At 37.0% G+C, this 16,910-nt stretch overlaps 1 long non-coding RNA gene across 1 annotated transcript in view; it reads left to right on the plus strand.

Annotated features, from left to right (window-relative positions):
- Positions 1 to 7,339: 7,339 nt before the first annotated feature.
- LOC143643295 (uncharacterized) overlaps positions 7,340 to 16,910 on the plus strand; it is a 122,478-nt gene continuing 112,907 nt past the window's right edge. Inside the window, exon 1 of the long non-coding RNA XR_013156194.1 lies at positions 7,340 to 7,357. This is a non-coding gene — a long non-coding RNA (uncharacterized LOC143643295). The remainder of the gene's footprint in view (positions 7,358 to 16,910) is intronic.

Raw genomic sequence — 16,910 nt, forward strand, 5'->3', positions numbered from 1 at the left:
GACCCAGGCCCCTATAACCCTCTCTGCACAAGCACTGCCACCGTGCCTGAAATGCCACCATTAGAGTAACTGATTTGCACTTCTTTCTGGCAGGAAGGGTATGGGGTAGGGTGGAAATATGTACACCAGGGAAGGGTGATAAAAGAAATTACACAAAGGTGTAAATAAACTCCAAGGATCTCAGCATTCAGATGTGTCTTAGAGGATTTGGTACTACAGGTAGGGGAGCTGAGATCAAAACAGACGTGGTGACTTGGCCAAGGTTCCAGGCCTGAGTCGTGGCGGACTGGAGCCAGACTTAGAGCTCCTGGCTCCTGGTTCAGTGATCTTTGTTTCAAGGAAAGGTGTCCAGAGCAGGGCACAGGAAGAAAAGGAGCAGGAGGTGTGGGGGCAGAAAGAGCTACTGAGATAAATGTCAGCTGACCTCCCCAACCCCAGATGTGGCCATGCCCTGGCTCTTTGGGTTTGAGGTAGCATGTGTCTTGGCAGCCAGGCACCTTGGTCTTTGGACCTCCTAGGACTGAACCGAAATTCCAGATTGGGTTCCTTCTCCTCCCCCACCCCCCAATAATTCTGGGCAAGTCCTTGGAGTCTAAGCTGATTTTGCTTTGCTGTCCTGCTATTTTGTCACCTCCTCCTTCTGAATTATATTTTTAACTTTTTATCTTGAAAAACTTTCAAACTTATAGGAATGTTACAAAAATAATATAAGCTCTATACAGAGAAGTCCAACACAGCCCGACCTCCCAGATACCCAGATTCACTAATTTTAACATTTTACATATTTGCCTTATCATTCTATGAATCTATTTATCAATGTATCTTCTAAAAACTTGAGGCTAAGTTATATGCATCATGCCCCCTGAACACTTAATATTGCTGTGTACATTTCCTACGAATGAGGATATTCATTTATATAACTGCCTCAAGTGCAGTTATCCAGTTCAAGATATTTAACACTGATATAAGGCAGACATTCTATATTCCACTATCTTCTCAAAAGGACATTTTGAGTCTTTTCTTCTCCCTTATTAGGCCCTGTCCAGGATAGTGAGTTGCATTTAATTGTCAGAGTCTCTTTAGTTGCTCTCTCTCTCTTTTCTTCAATTGTGGGAACATATATACAACATAAACCTTCCCATCTCAACCACTCTTAAGCATACCGTTCAGTGGGATTAGTTGCTTTCACTATGTTATGGTAGTCTCAGCACCTCCCATCACTAAAACTTTCCTGTCTCCTCAAACAGAAACCCTTCACTCATGCATGAATTCCCCATTCCCACCTCAGCAACCTGCAGTCTAACTTGTGTCTCTGTGAGGTTGCATATTCGTCAGTATTGTCTTCGTAGTTACCATGGAGGTTAAATAAAACCTCCTAACTCTAAAACGATCATGTTTACTTTGACGCCAACTTAACTTCAATAGTCTACACGAACTGTCTCCCTATAGACCTCCACACTCCCACCTGTATGTGGTTCTTGCCACAAATATATATATGAGTCTCAAGCCACTGAGTTATTACATTTTATGCATTTGCCATTTCAATCTTATAGGAACTAAAAAGTGCAGTTACAACCCCAAAATACCATAGTACTAGCATCTATATTTACCCATGTCATTACCCTCACTGGACATATTTATTTCTTCAGATGACTTCAATCTATGGTAACCTGTAGAATTTTCCTTAGCATCCTTTATAGGGCCAGTCTAGTTGGGATGAAGTCCTGTAGCTTTTGTTTATCTGGGAATGTCTTAATCTCTCCTTCATTTTTGAAAGAAAGTTTTGCTGGCTATAGAATTCTTGGCTGGCAATTTTTTTGCTTTTGGCACTTTTGATACATAATCCCACTGCCGTCTTGCTTTCATGCTTTCTGATGAGAAATTGGCATGAAATCTTATTGATGACATGTTTGCTTCTCTCTTGCAGCTTTCAGAATTCTCTCTTTATCTTTGGCAGTTGACAGTTTGATTATAACATGCTACAGCATGGGTCTACTTGGGTTTATCCTGTTTGGAGTTTGTTGAGCATCTTGGATGTTTATACTCATGTCTTTCGTTAAAGTTGGGAAGTTTTCAGCTATTATTTCTTTGAATAGTTTCTCTGCCCCTTCCTCTCTTTTATCTTCTTCTTGTATTCCCACAATGCAAATATTGGCAAGCTTGGGGGTGTCCCATACATTCCTCAGGCTTTGCTAACTTTTCTCCACAATTTTTTGTTCCTTCTCCTCAGACTGAATGATTGCAATTGCCTTTTCTTCAAGCTCCCCGATTCTTTCTTCTACTAGCTCCAATCTGCTACAGACCCCTCCAGGGAATTCTAAATTTCTGTTACTGTGGTTTTCAGCTGTGTTTGGCTCCTTTTTATAATTTCTGTATCTCTATTGATATTCTCTTTATATTCTTCTGTCATTTTCCTGATTTCCTTTAGGTCTTTGTCCATGTTTTCTTTTAGCTCTTTGTGCATATTTGGAACCATTTTTTTAAATTCATTGTCTGGTATGTCCTCCTCACTGCTGGTTTCTGATGCTTTGATTTTCTCCTTTGCCTGGGTCATCACTTCCTGTTTTTTTGTGTTTTGTAAACTTTTATTGAAATTTGGACATTTTACTATTTTAATGTTATTGCTGGAATTTAGACTCTGAGGTAACTGTTCCTTAAGCTTGTATCCAGCTAGTGTTAGGACAGAGCTTTCTTTGTCAGGAGCTAAAAAGAAAACACCTGTGCTGATGTTTGCATACTGACCCTGAAGGGGAGCTTATCCATACTTTGAGTTTAGGGAATAGCTCAAGGCCACAATGTACAGGACTTCCTAATCCTTTCTGTGCATGTGTCTTGTCGTGGGCATGTGTGTGTGGTCCTAGGAATTCCCCCATTTACATGGTTCCAAATGTCCCCTCTTCCCTAGGAGACAGTTTCTTCATGGTTCTGGACACTGCCTGTATGTACTATAGCCAGCAATCCCTTGCTCCACTCCACGTGACTCGATTGCTTTCCACAGTGTTCTGTAGAGACTTCAGCCAGCTGCCTTCTACACACAGAGCAAATGATGGGATGGCAAGCCCTCAGGTCATCATCAGACAGAATGGACCCGGCATTCATGCCCCCAGTTGTGCACGTGGGTTACTCTTCTCCCTTCAGATCTGGGACCAGGGACCTGCATTGGGATAGCCTTTTACTTGATTTTGATACAGTGTTTATATATTACAGTATATAAACACTGTAATACTTTAAACTGTTTTCTGGAGCTTTGAAAAGATGTTTTTGTCAGTTGCTGATTGTTCAAAGCTTCTGTGTGTGTGTGTTGGGGGGATGGAGTCCTCAAGTGTCTCCCTCCACCCTCCACCTGCTGCTCGTGAGACTCCTCTTCTTTAGTCGCTTTCTTGCTCAAAAAGTTTAAATGCCCAGTTTGGCGCCTACAAACACTTGTTGAATCTCTGCTAGGTCCCAGGCATTGGGCTGGGCCCTGGGGTATAGACAGACATGGTCCCTGTCCTCATGGAGCTTATAATCTCATAGGGAAGACAGATAGTGAGGGAGAAGTAGAGGATGCTATCGGGGCCAGACCTTCCACGCTTCCTGAGGAGGTGACATGTGGCTGTCACTGGCTGGTTGTTTACTAACTCTGTCCTCTTCTTCCTGGGACACAGCCAGATTGTACTTCCCAGTCTCCCTTGTGGTTAGGTATCACCTTATGATAGAGGTCTCACTCCTTGAAACTCAGGCAGCATCAGTATCACCAGGGAGCTTGCTAGAAACGGAAATTTCTAAGCCCCACATCAGACCTAACTGAACCAGAATCTCTGGGAGTAGGGCCCAAGAGTCTGAGTTTTAGCAGGATTAAAGTTTGAGCACTGTTTTACTAATGGAATATAAGTACAAATGCCACTCTCAGGCAGTCTAGTGATTCCAACTGGTTGAATTATTTTTCCTTTTATTTTTTGGATGGTGAATGCATAGAATTGAATTAATCATGCTCCTCATTACATGACAATATCACCCTATGAAAGGACTCTGTTTTGTTTTATTTCATTTCCTTATTTCATCATCACACCCATTCCCATATCCTCCCCATATATATAGATTTTGACCTGTTTCTTACTTTTTCACTCAACTCTGTTTTCTATTTTCCTTCTGCTGCATATACATCTATTTTCATTACCTTTGGCTGCTGCAAAGCATTCCACTCTTTGCATCCACCAGATGCTATTTTTGAGTCCCCTAGTGATGGACACTCAGGCTGCCTCAGATTCCTTGCTGTGATGAATGTTTCAAACATGCCCTCTTATATATCTCTGTGAAAATTTACTTGAGGTATATTTCCAGGAGAGGGATTGCTGGGCCACAGGATATACACATATTTAGTTTCTCTTAGAAATGCAAAATTGCTCTTGAGATTGACTGTATCAGTGGGTATTCCCACTAGCAGCGCCTGTGGATTCCCGTTTCCTCATATCATTTCCAACACTTGATATTATCTGACTTTTTAATTGTTGCCAGTCTGATAGGGATAAAGGAGCACCTCATTGCTTTTGGCATTTCTCTGATAACTATGTGGTTGCACATAGTTCATATAACTGCTTTATGGAAGGACGTTTCAAATTTCTTCTTATATGAGTTGCCTTTTCTTAGTTGGGTTTGTTGTCTTCTTTTGGTGTTGATTTGGAGGAGTTCCTAAGATATACTAGACAGACACATATCCTCTATTTTGTTGTTGCAGACATCTCCCAACTGGTCACCTGCCTGTTAACTTTGTCCCTGCTGTCCTTCAGCAAGAGGCATCCTAATTTTATTCTAGTCAAATGCACCATTTCTTTTTTGACCTGTGGTTTGCGCCTTTTGGGATTTTGTTACAGAAATCCTCCCGCACCAAGGTCGCCAAGATATTCTTTTATATTTTCCTCCATTGGCTTTATAGTTTTACATTCACATCGTCACATGTAGGGACTTACTTTTCTGGAGTTCACCTTTTTATATAGTAGGAGGAGAGATTTAAAGTGGCTGTTTACCTGTTTAGTAAGCTATTCTTCTCAGCACTACTCGCTAAACCCTTAGTGCTTTATGATTTCATCTAGATATTATATCCAGTTTAAATATGTACATATATACGTACTAACACATGAACACACACATATATACTGTGTGTGTGTACATAGTGTTCTGGGTTCTCTCTTCTGTTCCACTGGCTTATTTGCCTGCACCTGTGCCAGTGATACAGTGTTCTTTAGAAATATATCGTGGTAGTCATAAAGACAGCTCACCAATAGTCAGGCCCTCTTCTCTTTTAGGAAAATGGTGTGAGTGTACTTTCCTGCTGCCAATTTGAAGTTAAATGTAGCTATGTGCCTTGATTTGCATAATGAAATGTGAGCATAAGTGATACTTGTTACTTCTGAGAGGAAGCTTCAGGATCAGTATGCAATGTGCCACATCCCCTTTCCCTTCCTGTGCCAACCTATAATGCTCCAGGCCCAGAAGTTTCTGAGAGCATGGACCTGTAATGAGGAGACATGGGGCAAGTCCTCCAGACAACCCGCAGTGGACATGTAACATGAGTAAGGAACCACTTTGTTGATTTAAACGATTGAGCTTTGAGACTTTTTGTTTCTGCAGCAAAGCCTAGTCTATCCTGGCTAAAAGAGTTATCATAGCTTTGTACTATTTCCAGTTGCCAGTAGGGTTGTTCTTTACAAAGAATTACTTTGTTTTTTGTGGCTTTTTGTTCTCCCATTTTAGAGTTTGTTTGTCAATCTTCTCAGAATGTCCAGTTGGAAACATCCACCCAAACAAGCAGTTTTAAGCAGGCATATGACGGAGGAGGGGTTTATATTGCTTCCATGCGAGGAGCTGTAGTTGTCACAATAGACCTCCCCTACTAACGTTCATGTAATGTACCGCATCTCTAACATGCGGCACTGATCCTTAACCCTTCCACTCTCTTTTCACTTTTCTGGCTCTTCTTTCCCCATCCTCTCTTCTTCTTGTTTTTCGTTTGTTCCCATTCTCCCTTTTATGTGAAAAACAACAAATTCCTCCTGAATCTCATGCAGAGTTATTTTCCTTCTCATCTAAAGTTTTGGACTCACTGTCACTCAGGCCTTTGGGGGGTTATCTTTTATTCTACATTTATCAAGAGAATCTTCCAAGCAGTGCCAGTTCCCTCTCTACGAGGAATTCTGATGCTAGCTGTTAATACAGAATTATCCACCTTGTTGTAAATAAAAGATTCTGGGAAAAATTAGATAACCATTTGAAGGGAGGAGACATACATTTAGATACATATCATAAAAGAAGAATAAATTTCATATGGATAATGAGGTTAACTATAAAAGTTAAACCATGGAAAAGTAGAGGAAATATCTGATCCCTGTTTCCATCCTTAAAAGTAATAGAACAGATTATGTACACACAAACTGGCAGGCTTAACTATATAAAAGTGTATAACTGCACACCAGCAGGCCGGGGGTGCACGGGTGGTTCAGTGGTAGAATGCTCGCCTTCCATGCGGGAGACCCGGGTTCGATTCCTGGGCCATGCACCTAAAAAAAAAAATAGTATATAACTCCTAAATGTCCCATTAGTATAAGGAAACATAAGGGTAACTAATAAACTTGGAGACATTTCATTAAGAACATGACAAGGAAACGTTTGTGCCGTTAATATATGAAATTTTCATGAAATCCATAGGAAAACCCAGCAACATTTTTTATATTAATTTCTAATTTTTTTTAAATACCAAAAAACACCAAACAAACGCAAACATTCTTAACTTTTGATTATTCCGTTTTACGTATATAATCAGTAATTCACAAAATCATCACATAGTCTAGCAACATTCTTAAAGAAAGTAAGCATTTGAATAAGCAATTCCTTAAGGAGGAAATAAAATAACTAGGTAGCTAATATTCAGAAAAATATTCAGAGCAATTAATAATAAACTAAAACTAATTTTAAAATCCTGCTGGGATTTTGTTTGGAATCGTGTTAATGAGTTTATAAATTAATTTGGGGAACATTTTCTCTATATGTCTTCTGCCATGCCCTTTAATAGGTTACCATTTTTCTTTGTAGAGGTCCTTTGCATGTTTAGGTAGGTTAATTTCTATTCTCTGTCGGTACGGTGACTAAAACCTTCTCTTCTTCTTGATTAGTCCCCTGTTGGGCTAGATCTTCTCCTTCAGCCTCTCTGAGTCCCGGACGCTCGAAGGACGCGCCTGCCAGAGTCAGAGGGCTGTGTGTGTTGTGAATGAAGACGAGGAAGGAAGGTGGGGGTGGGGTGGGGTGGGGGAAAAACACCTACTCAGCATCTTTCAGTTCTGAAAATACCTCTAAGAGTTATTGAAATGGAGATGCAGAGGAGGTAAGAAACTTGGCTAGGGTCACACATCCAGCTGGTAAGACATTCTTTCTTACTCCTGGGCAAAAACACTGCTCTTCGGCCACATGTTAGGTGAAAATGGTATAATGTTAACATTTCCCTGGTCAGGGGTGAGAGCACCGTCTTTCCCTGTGGTTACGAGCCAGCTCCTTTACAATGAATGTTTGTGTCCTCTGCCCGCTTTCTTTTTGCTTTGTAGGTATTCTTTCTTTCAGAATATTAACTGTTTGTGATATGATTTTAAAAGAGATTTTTCCCCCAGAGTTTCGTTTGGATTTTGGCTTTGTTTGTGCTATTTCTCACTGCCCCCCAAACTGGATGAATTTGATTTTTATATGGTTAAATTAGTCAGTGTCCTTTTTTAACATAAGTGGTTTTCAATCATATTTAGAATGGTCTACCCTGCTCCTAGCTATATTTATAAAATTCTCTCATTTTTCTAGAGTTTGATGGTTTTCGGTTATAGAACTATCAATCTTTGATTCTTCTTTACTTGCTTTTGGTGTAAGGTGTAAGGCTGAGATAGAGAACTTAAGGGGACCTCGCTTTTTCTCAGGTATCTACCGAGTTGGCTAAATATTATTTAATTAAAAAATACATCTGTTTCTCACCTTTTGAAACATATATCCTTGGGTTTCTTCTGTTCCATTGACTCATTCATCTGCTGATGCCATTTGTTGCTTTATCGTGTCTTTTAATATCTGACAAGTCTAGCTCTGCTTCTCCCACCCATTGATCTTCCTTTTCAAAATTTTTTTCTAGAAATTCTTGCTTATTTATTTTTAAAGGTTACTATTTACTTCAGAATCTTTTTAGTCCCTTCCCAAAGAAACTCCCAAACAAACAAAATGCAAAAACAAATTCCAACTCTTTTGGTATATGGACAAGAGAGAGGATTTCATGGAATTTATAAATTAATATAAATGAACATATTTTCGATGTTGAATCTTCATCTCCAAGTCTTCTATTTAGTGCTGTGTGGTTGTTCTTTTCTCCTAGAAAAAAAATCTCCTAGATCTTCTTTATTTCTTGGTTTAATTCTATGCATGTTATCCTCTTCTGTTGCTATCTTAAATGGGCTTTTTCCTTCCATTGTGACATCTAACTTTTGCCATATTTAGGAAAGCATCCTTCCATTCCTATTTTATAAGACACTTTATAAAAAAATCAAGCATGGATGTGAATTTTTCAAATATCTTTCCACCATCTATGACAGTATCATATGAGACTTTTCTCTTTTGTTTTATTAATACACCAAATTACAAAAGTTATTTTTTTTTTAGTATTAAACCATTCCTGAATTTCTGGAATAAATTCTACTTGGCCATTATGTTTTAATGTGACTCTGATTTCTGTTTGCTAATCTTTTATATGTTTTATTTTGCTATGATATTCATAAGTGAATTTGGGCTATATAGTTCCTTCTTGAGCTCTTTGTCACATTTTGATGTCAGTATTATGCAGTTTTCATAAAAAAGAGTTGTAAGTTTTGTTTCTTTTGTATACTCTGAAGGCATTTACACAGTGTGAGCTATCTGACTCTTAAAGGTTGGCTAGAATTCTTCTGTGACATTCTCTGGCGTGGTGCTCCTTTACAGGTGGAATAACTCTTTGACAATTGTTTTTAGTTTTTATAGCAACTAATCTATTAGATTGTCTAACTCTATTGTAGCTTGTTTTGGCAATTTATATTTTCCTATAAAATCATATTTTATACCCAGGTTCTCAAATCATTTTGCATACAGAAGAGCAAAGTAGTTTCAAATTATTTTTCAATTTTATCAGTTTCTGTGGGGTTTTCCCCATTATAATTCTTTATACTGGGCATTTCTGTGTTTTCTCCTTGTTTGATAAAGTTAGCTAATAGTTTATCATTTTATTAGCTTTTTTGAAAAAAAAACAATCACCTCTTGGGTTTGCATATTGATTGTACAGTTCTTTAATTTAATTCACTGTATTTTGCTTTCTAATTACTAATGCCTTCTTTCTGCTCTCCTTAGCTTTAGTTTTTCTAACTTCTTGGTTAGATGCTTAATTAATTTCCTTTCATTCTTACCCATGAACACTCTTTTAGCACAGATTCTAATGTGTAATTTATTTGTTATTATTGCTTTAAAGATATATTCCAATTTCAGGTTTTGATTTCTTCTTTATCCCAAATGCTGTTGAGAGAAAGAATTAGGTTTTCTGAGTGAGAAGGATTTTACTTCAAGAATCTAATTTTATTAGACCATAATCCCAGGATGCTGTTTGTGTGGTTTTTACTTTCTGGAGTATATTGACAGTATCTTTGTGGCCTAAGATTTTCAGTCTTGATATTCTCTGTTTTCAGTGTATTGAACTAGATATATATCATTTAAATTAAGTTTATTAATTACGTTGTTTAGTCTCCTATATCTTTACTTATTTTTCTGTCTACTTATTCTGTCACAGAATGGGTGATCAACTGTAATTTCTGACTACTAATAAGCTTCTATTTCTTCTTGTAAATCCTGTAGCTTTACTCTAAGGATGTTAATATGATGATGTTTGAAACATAAATATTCATAACTGGTATATCCTCATTGAAGATTATGCTCTTCATCATTATAAAATTTCCTTTTTTTTCTACTTTAATACTCTTCTGCATCTCCCCTCACCCCCAAAACTTATTGCCTGCTAAAATTGTAGTCCTTGCTTTCTGCTTGTGTTTGCATGCTATGTCTTTGTGCATTCCTCTGTTTTCAAACTTTCTAAGTAATTGTGTTTTAAGAAGCATAAGACATTTGGGCTTTATTTTGTGATCCAGTCTGAGAGTAAGTATTTTTAGTGAGTAAAGTCATGTCATTTACATAAATTTAATATAACAAACATGTTTGGTCTTAGCTTTCTGTTTTTTTTTTTTTTTAATCATGTTTTATGTAATGCTTTCCATTTTTATTGCTGCTTCGTTTATTTTTTTCAATCTTTTATTCCATGTTCTATGTTTTATCTGCTTGGTTTTTATGTTTGTATTTCTTCTAATAATTTGGATTGCTTGTATTTCCTCTCTGATAGTTACCTTTAAAACCATAACACATACACATATAATGTACTTGTTTAATACATATATGCATATACACACATATTCTTTGTATCTATTGAATGCTTTTTATGAGAGTCACACAACTGGTATATTTGCACATAATCCAATCTCCTCACCCACCACTTTATTTTGATTGTTACTATTTGTCTTCATGTTTCCCTTTTATACCTTTTAAATGTTCATGTATGTCTACCACTGACTTTATTAACTTTAATCTTCGATGCCCAAGCTATAAACAAAAAAAAATTAGCACACAACACCACTTTCTACCTTCTCTTCCCTTTCCTCACCCAAATTTTGTTAGTTACAGAATTTCTATATTATCAAGGTTTATAGCCTTGACATTTGGTTCTGTAACCATAACCTCTACGCTGTTTGGTCTTAGTCTATAGTTTCATGAATTTAGTGTCACATCAGCTGTTCTAATGTATTTTCTTCCATTCCTTTCTTTATTGGCTTGACAATTATCCTCTTGTAGATTCTTCAAACTCATGGGAATGATGCCCTCATGTTCTTACATGTTCATAAATATTGCCTTTATATTTAATTGATAGTGTGCCTGAATAGAACACTCTTAGGTAACACCATTTTCTTCGTATTGAGTAAAGGATATGGAGAGTTCTGAGGTTACTCTGATTTTTTTCTCCATCTTAAAGACACCTTGGTCTTTTGTGCTGTAATTTCCAAAGGATTCTTTGTCTTTGAAGTCTGATATCTTTACTAGGATTTGACCATCCTATGCCAGTCTTTTCCTGGGACAAGATAGGCTCTTTCAATCTGTTAATTTATTTTTGGAAAGTTCTCGTAAACCGTCTTTATACATCTGTTCTCTTTGTAGGGAAGTGAATTGCATGTAACTTTGTCTTTCCTATCTATTTTCTCTTTCACCTTTTTTTTTATAACCTCTTGCTTATTTCTACTAAATTTTCTCATTTTTTCAAATTCTGTTCTCTATATTCCTTCTGTTTTTATTAGTGTAAGTAATTGTTTTTACATTTTTCTTCTGAGCACAACTAGCTCATGATTTTTATCTTTTGTTTGTCTTGCCATCTTTTTTCCTGAACAAAATGTATCTTAATTTTGTGTTCTTGGTTTATGGAAAAATTGCTTCACTAAGATTTTTTAAAACTTTTTATTTTGAAATAATATCAAACCTATAGGGAGATTGCAAATACAATACAAAAATAATAAAGAGAACTCAAATAGCCTCTACCTTAGACTTATCAACTTAACATTTTGCCATTTTTATTATGTCTTTCCTTTTCTTTGTTTCTTTGTTTTTCTCCCTCTTTTTTCTTCTTTCCTCCTTCCGTTCCTCTTTTCCTTTCTCTTTTATTTTATCTATCTATCTACCTACCTATTTATTTATCTATCTATCTATCCATCCATCTATATCTGTCTAATCTTTCTATCATCTCTCTATATATTTATCTATCTTGTAAACATTTGAGAACAGGCTGCATATATCATCTCCTCTACCGCTTAATTTAATACTGCATATTTCCAAAGAACAAAGATAGTCACATTCCCACATTTAGGAAATTTAACATTGATATAAAGAATAGAGTTTATATTCTAATTTTTTAATTTTCCCAATAAAATGTCCCTTTGGGCCTTTTCTCCCCCATTATTAGATGCAGTGCACAACCAAGTATTACATTTCACTGTTATTGTCTTTTTCATCTCTCTTTTTTCAACCATAGTGATATATATACACCGTGCTATATATGTTATATGTAACTCATCTACACAACCACTCCCAGGCACACAAATCAGTGGCGCTAACGCCTTCACAGTGTTGTACTACCATCTCCACCACCTATTGCCAAAACTTTTCCATCAACCCAAAGACCCTCAATTCACTGTGTGTTAATTCCCCATTTCTCCTCCCCCCTGCCTCTGGTAACCTTTATTCTATTTCTGCTTCTGTGAATTTTCATATTCTCCTTATTTCATGTAAGTGGAAGCATACAATACCTGTCCTTTTGTGTCTCAGTTCTTCACTCATCTGATGTCTTCAGGGTTCATCCATGATGTAGCATGTGTCAGAATTTCATTCCTTTCTACAGCTGATTAATATCCTATTATGTGTATATATCTTATTTTGTTTATCCATTCATCTATACTATTCATCTGGACTCTTGGGTTGCTTTTACCTTTTGGCTATTGTGAATAATGCTGCCATGAACACTGGTGTATAAATATCTGTTCAAGTCCTTGCTTTCCATTCTTTTGGTGTATATATCTAGAAGTGGAATTGCTGGGTTACATGGTAATTTTGTTTAACTTTTTGAGGAATTGCTAAACTTTTCCGCAGCAGCTACACTATTTTACGTTCCCATCAACAGTGTATGAAGTTTTCTATTTCTCCACATCCTCACTGGAACTTATTTTCTGTTTTGTTTTTTTTTTCATAATAGCCATTCTAGTGGATTTGAAGTGATACCTCACTGTGATTTTAATTTGCATTTCCCTAATGGCTAATGATGTTGAACATTGTTTCATGTGTTTTTGGCTATTTGTAAATCTTTTTTGGAGAAATATTTTTTCAAGTCTTTTGACCATTTATAAATTGGGTTGCTTGTTTTTATGCTGTTGAATTGCGGAGTTCCTCTATATTTTGGAATTAAATCTTTATCAGATTCGTGGTGTTCTAGTTTGCTAGCTGCCAGAATGTAATTACCAGAAATGAAATGGCTTTAAAAAGGGGAATTTAATGAGTTGCTAATTTACAGTTCTAAGGCCGAGAAAATGTCCCAATTAAAACAAGTCTATAGAAATGTTCAATCAAAGGCATCCATCTGGGGAAAGATAGCTTGGTTCACGAAGTCCGATGAAGCTCAGGGTTTCTCTCTCTCAAGTGAGAAGGCACATGGCGAACACAGTCAGGGCTTCTCTCTCAGCTGGAAGGGCACATGGCAAATATGGCGTCATCTGCTAGCTTTCTCTCCTGGCTTCCTGTTTCATGAAGCTCCCCGGGAGGCGTTTTCCTTCTTCATCGCAAAAGGTCGCTGGCTCATAGACTCTCTGCTTCATGGTGCTGCAGCATTCTTTGCTTTCTCCAAATCTCTCAGTCTCCAAAATGTTTCCTCTTTTACAGGACTTCAGAAACTAATCAAGACCCAGCCAAATGGGTGGAGACATGTCGTCACCTAATACAGCTTAACAACCACTCTTGATTAGGTTACATCTCCAGGGAGATGATCTAATTACATACAGTATTGAATAAGGATTATTCAGCCTCTATGAAATGGGATTTTGATGAAAACATGGCTTTTCTAGGGCACTTACATCCTTTCAAACCAGCACACATGGTTTCTAGATATTTTCTCCTATTCTATAGGTTGTCTTTTCACTTTCTTGAAATATCTTTTGATCTGCAAAAGTTTTTAATTTTAATAAAGCCCCATTTATCTATTTTTTTTCTTTTGTTGCTCCAGCTTTTGGTATAAAATATAAGAATTCATTACCTAAAACAAACTCCAGAAAATATTTCTCTATGCTTTCTTCTAAGATGTTTATAGTTTTGCTCTTATATTTAGGTTTTTCATACATTTTGAGTAATTTTTTTCTATATGGTATGAGGTAGGGGTCCACCTTCATTCTTTTGCATATAGATATGCAGTTTTCCCAGCATCATTTGAAAATTTTTTTTCTCTTTTTTTAAAAAAAGTATCTTTTATTGAGAAATCTTCACACAATACAGTCCATCCATAGTATACAAACAATGGCTCATAATATCATCACATAGTTGTGTATTTGATAACCACGATCATTTTTAGAACATTTGCATCACTCCAGAACAAGAAATAAAAAGGAAAAAGAAAAAAACTCATACATCCCATACTTCTTACTCCTCCTTCTCATTGATCACTAGTATTTCAATCTACCCAATTTTTTACTCTTTCCCCCCATTATTTATTTATTTTTTATCCTTATTTTTTTACTCATATGTCCAAACTCTGGATAAAGGGAGTACCAAACATAAGGTTGACACAATCGTATGGTCACATTGTAAAAGCTATATGGTTATACAATCAACATCAAGAATCAAGGCTACTGGAACACAGTCCAACAGTTTTAGGTACTTCTCTTTAGCCACTACAATACACCATAAACTAAAAAGGGATATCTATATGATGCATAAGAATAATCTCCAGGATAACCTCCCAACTCTGAAATCTCAGCCACTGAAACCATTTTGTCTCATTTCTCTCTTCTCCCTTTTGGTTAAGAAGGCTTTCTCAATCCCATGATGCCAGGTCTTGGCTCATCCTGGGAGTCCTGCCCCACATTGCCAGGGAAATTTATACTCCTGGAAGTCATGTCCCACATAAGGCGGAGGGCAGTGAGTTACCTGCTAAGTTGGCTTAGAGAGAGAGGCCACATCTGAGCAACAAAAGAGACTCTCTGAGGTGACTCTTAGGCATAAGGGCTTCTCTTTTGCAAGGATAAGTTTCGTGGGGGTGAATGCCAAGACTGAGGGCACAGCCTATTGAATTGGTTATCCCCACTGCTTGCAAGAATATCAGGAAGTTTAACATTTCCCCAGTCCCCCAAGGGGACTTTTAGCCTCATCTTTTTTAAAAAAATTTTTATTAATTAAAAAAAATTGCAAGAAAGAAACACAAACATTCTAAATATATGCTCATTCCATTCTACATATATAATCAATAATTCACAATATCATCACATTGTTGCATATTCATTATCATGATCATTTCTTGGAACATTTGCATCAATTCAGCAAAAGAAATAAAAAGACAACAGAAAAATAAAACAAAAACAGAAAAAAAATTTTACATACCATACCCCTTACTCCTCCCTTTCATTGATCACTAGCATTTCAAACTAAATTTATTTTAACATTTGTTCCCCCTATTATTTATTTTTATTCCATATATTCTACTCATCTGTTGACAAGGTAGATAAAAGGAGCATCAGACACAAGGTTTTCACAATCACACAGTCACATTGTGAAAGCTATATCATTATACAATCATCATCAAGACACATGGCTAATGGAACACAGCTCTGCATTTTCAGGCAGTTCTCTCCAGCCTCTCTATTACATCTTAGATAACAAGGTGATATCTACTTAATGCATAAGAATAACCTCCTGGATAACCTCTCGACTCTGTTTGGAATCTCACAGCCATTGACACTTTGTCTCATTTCACTCTTCCTCCTTTTGGTAGAGAAGGTTTTCTCAATCCCTTGATGTTGGGTCTTAGCTCATTCTGGGATTTCTGTCCCACGTTGCCAGGAAGGTCCACACCCCTGGGAGTCATGTCCCACATAGCCAGAGGGAGGGTGATGAGTTTGCTTGTTGTGTTGGCTGGAGACAAAGGCCACATCTGAGCAACAAAACAGGTTCTCTTGGGGGTGACTCTTAGGCCTAATTTTAAGTAGGTTTGACCCATCCTTTGTGGGGTTAAGTTTCATATGAACAAACCCCAAGACTGGGGGCACAGTTGGTTGTCCCCACTGCTTATGAGAATATCAAGAATTCAACTTGGAGAGGTTGAATTTTCCCCCATTCTCACCATTCCCTGAAGGGGACTTTGCAAATACTTTTCCACTTACTGATCAAATCACTGTGGGATTCATCAGGGCATCACTCTGGACAAACCAACAAAATCTCATGTCCTACCCAAGGTTCCATGTACTTATGTTGTTCAACCTACTATCTACATAAATTATATTAGGAGATGCACTAGTCAAAACATAAATTTTGTATCAAATAAACAGTTTTTGCTTTAGTCTCACACATAAGTTGAAATTTTAAAATACTAATTACCATCTATTTTCAGCACCCTGCAGTGATGACATTCCTTTGTTCTTCCTCATGCAAAAACATTTTAAAATTTGTACATTTAGTCACTATGATTATACACTCTAGGCATTCCTAGATTATACCATCTCAATCTTATCGTCTATCTTTCTTTCTGATTTCATTTGTGCCCCCAGGCCTCCTCCTTCTATCATTCTCACATTCAGCTTCATTCAGTGTTTTAACACAATTGTACTACAGTTAGGTAGTATTGTGCTGTCTATTTCTGAGCTTTTATATTCAGTCCTGTTGCACAATCTGTATCCCTTCAGCTCTAGTTACCCAATATCTTACCCTATTTCTATCTCCTGATGGTCTCTGGTACCAATGAAATTCTCCAAATTTATTTACTAATGTCAGTTCATATCAGTGAGACCATACAGTATTTGTCCTTTTGTTTTTGGCTAATCACACTCAGCATAATGTCCTTAAGGTCCATCCATGTTGTTACATGCTTCATGACTTTATTCTGTCTTACAGCTGCATAATATTCCATCATATGTATATGCCACAGTTTGTTTAGCCACCTGTCCATTGATGGCTGGCTTTCCAACATTGTGGCTGTTTCCATCTCTTGGTAATTGTAAATAATGCTGCTATAAACATTGGTGTGCCAATGTCCGTTTGTCTCCTTGCTC

Source organism: Tamandua tetradactyla, chromosome 8, assembly GCF_023851605.1.
Source record: "Tamandua tetradactyla isolate mTamTet1 chromosome 8, mTamTet1.pri, whole genome shotgun sequence".
Classification (NCBI taxonomy): Eukaryota; Metazoa; Chordata; class Mammalia; order Pilosa; family Myrmecophagidae; genus Tamandua; species Tamandua tetradactyla.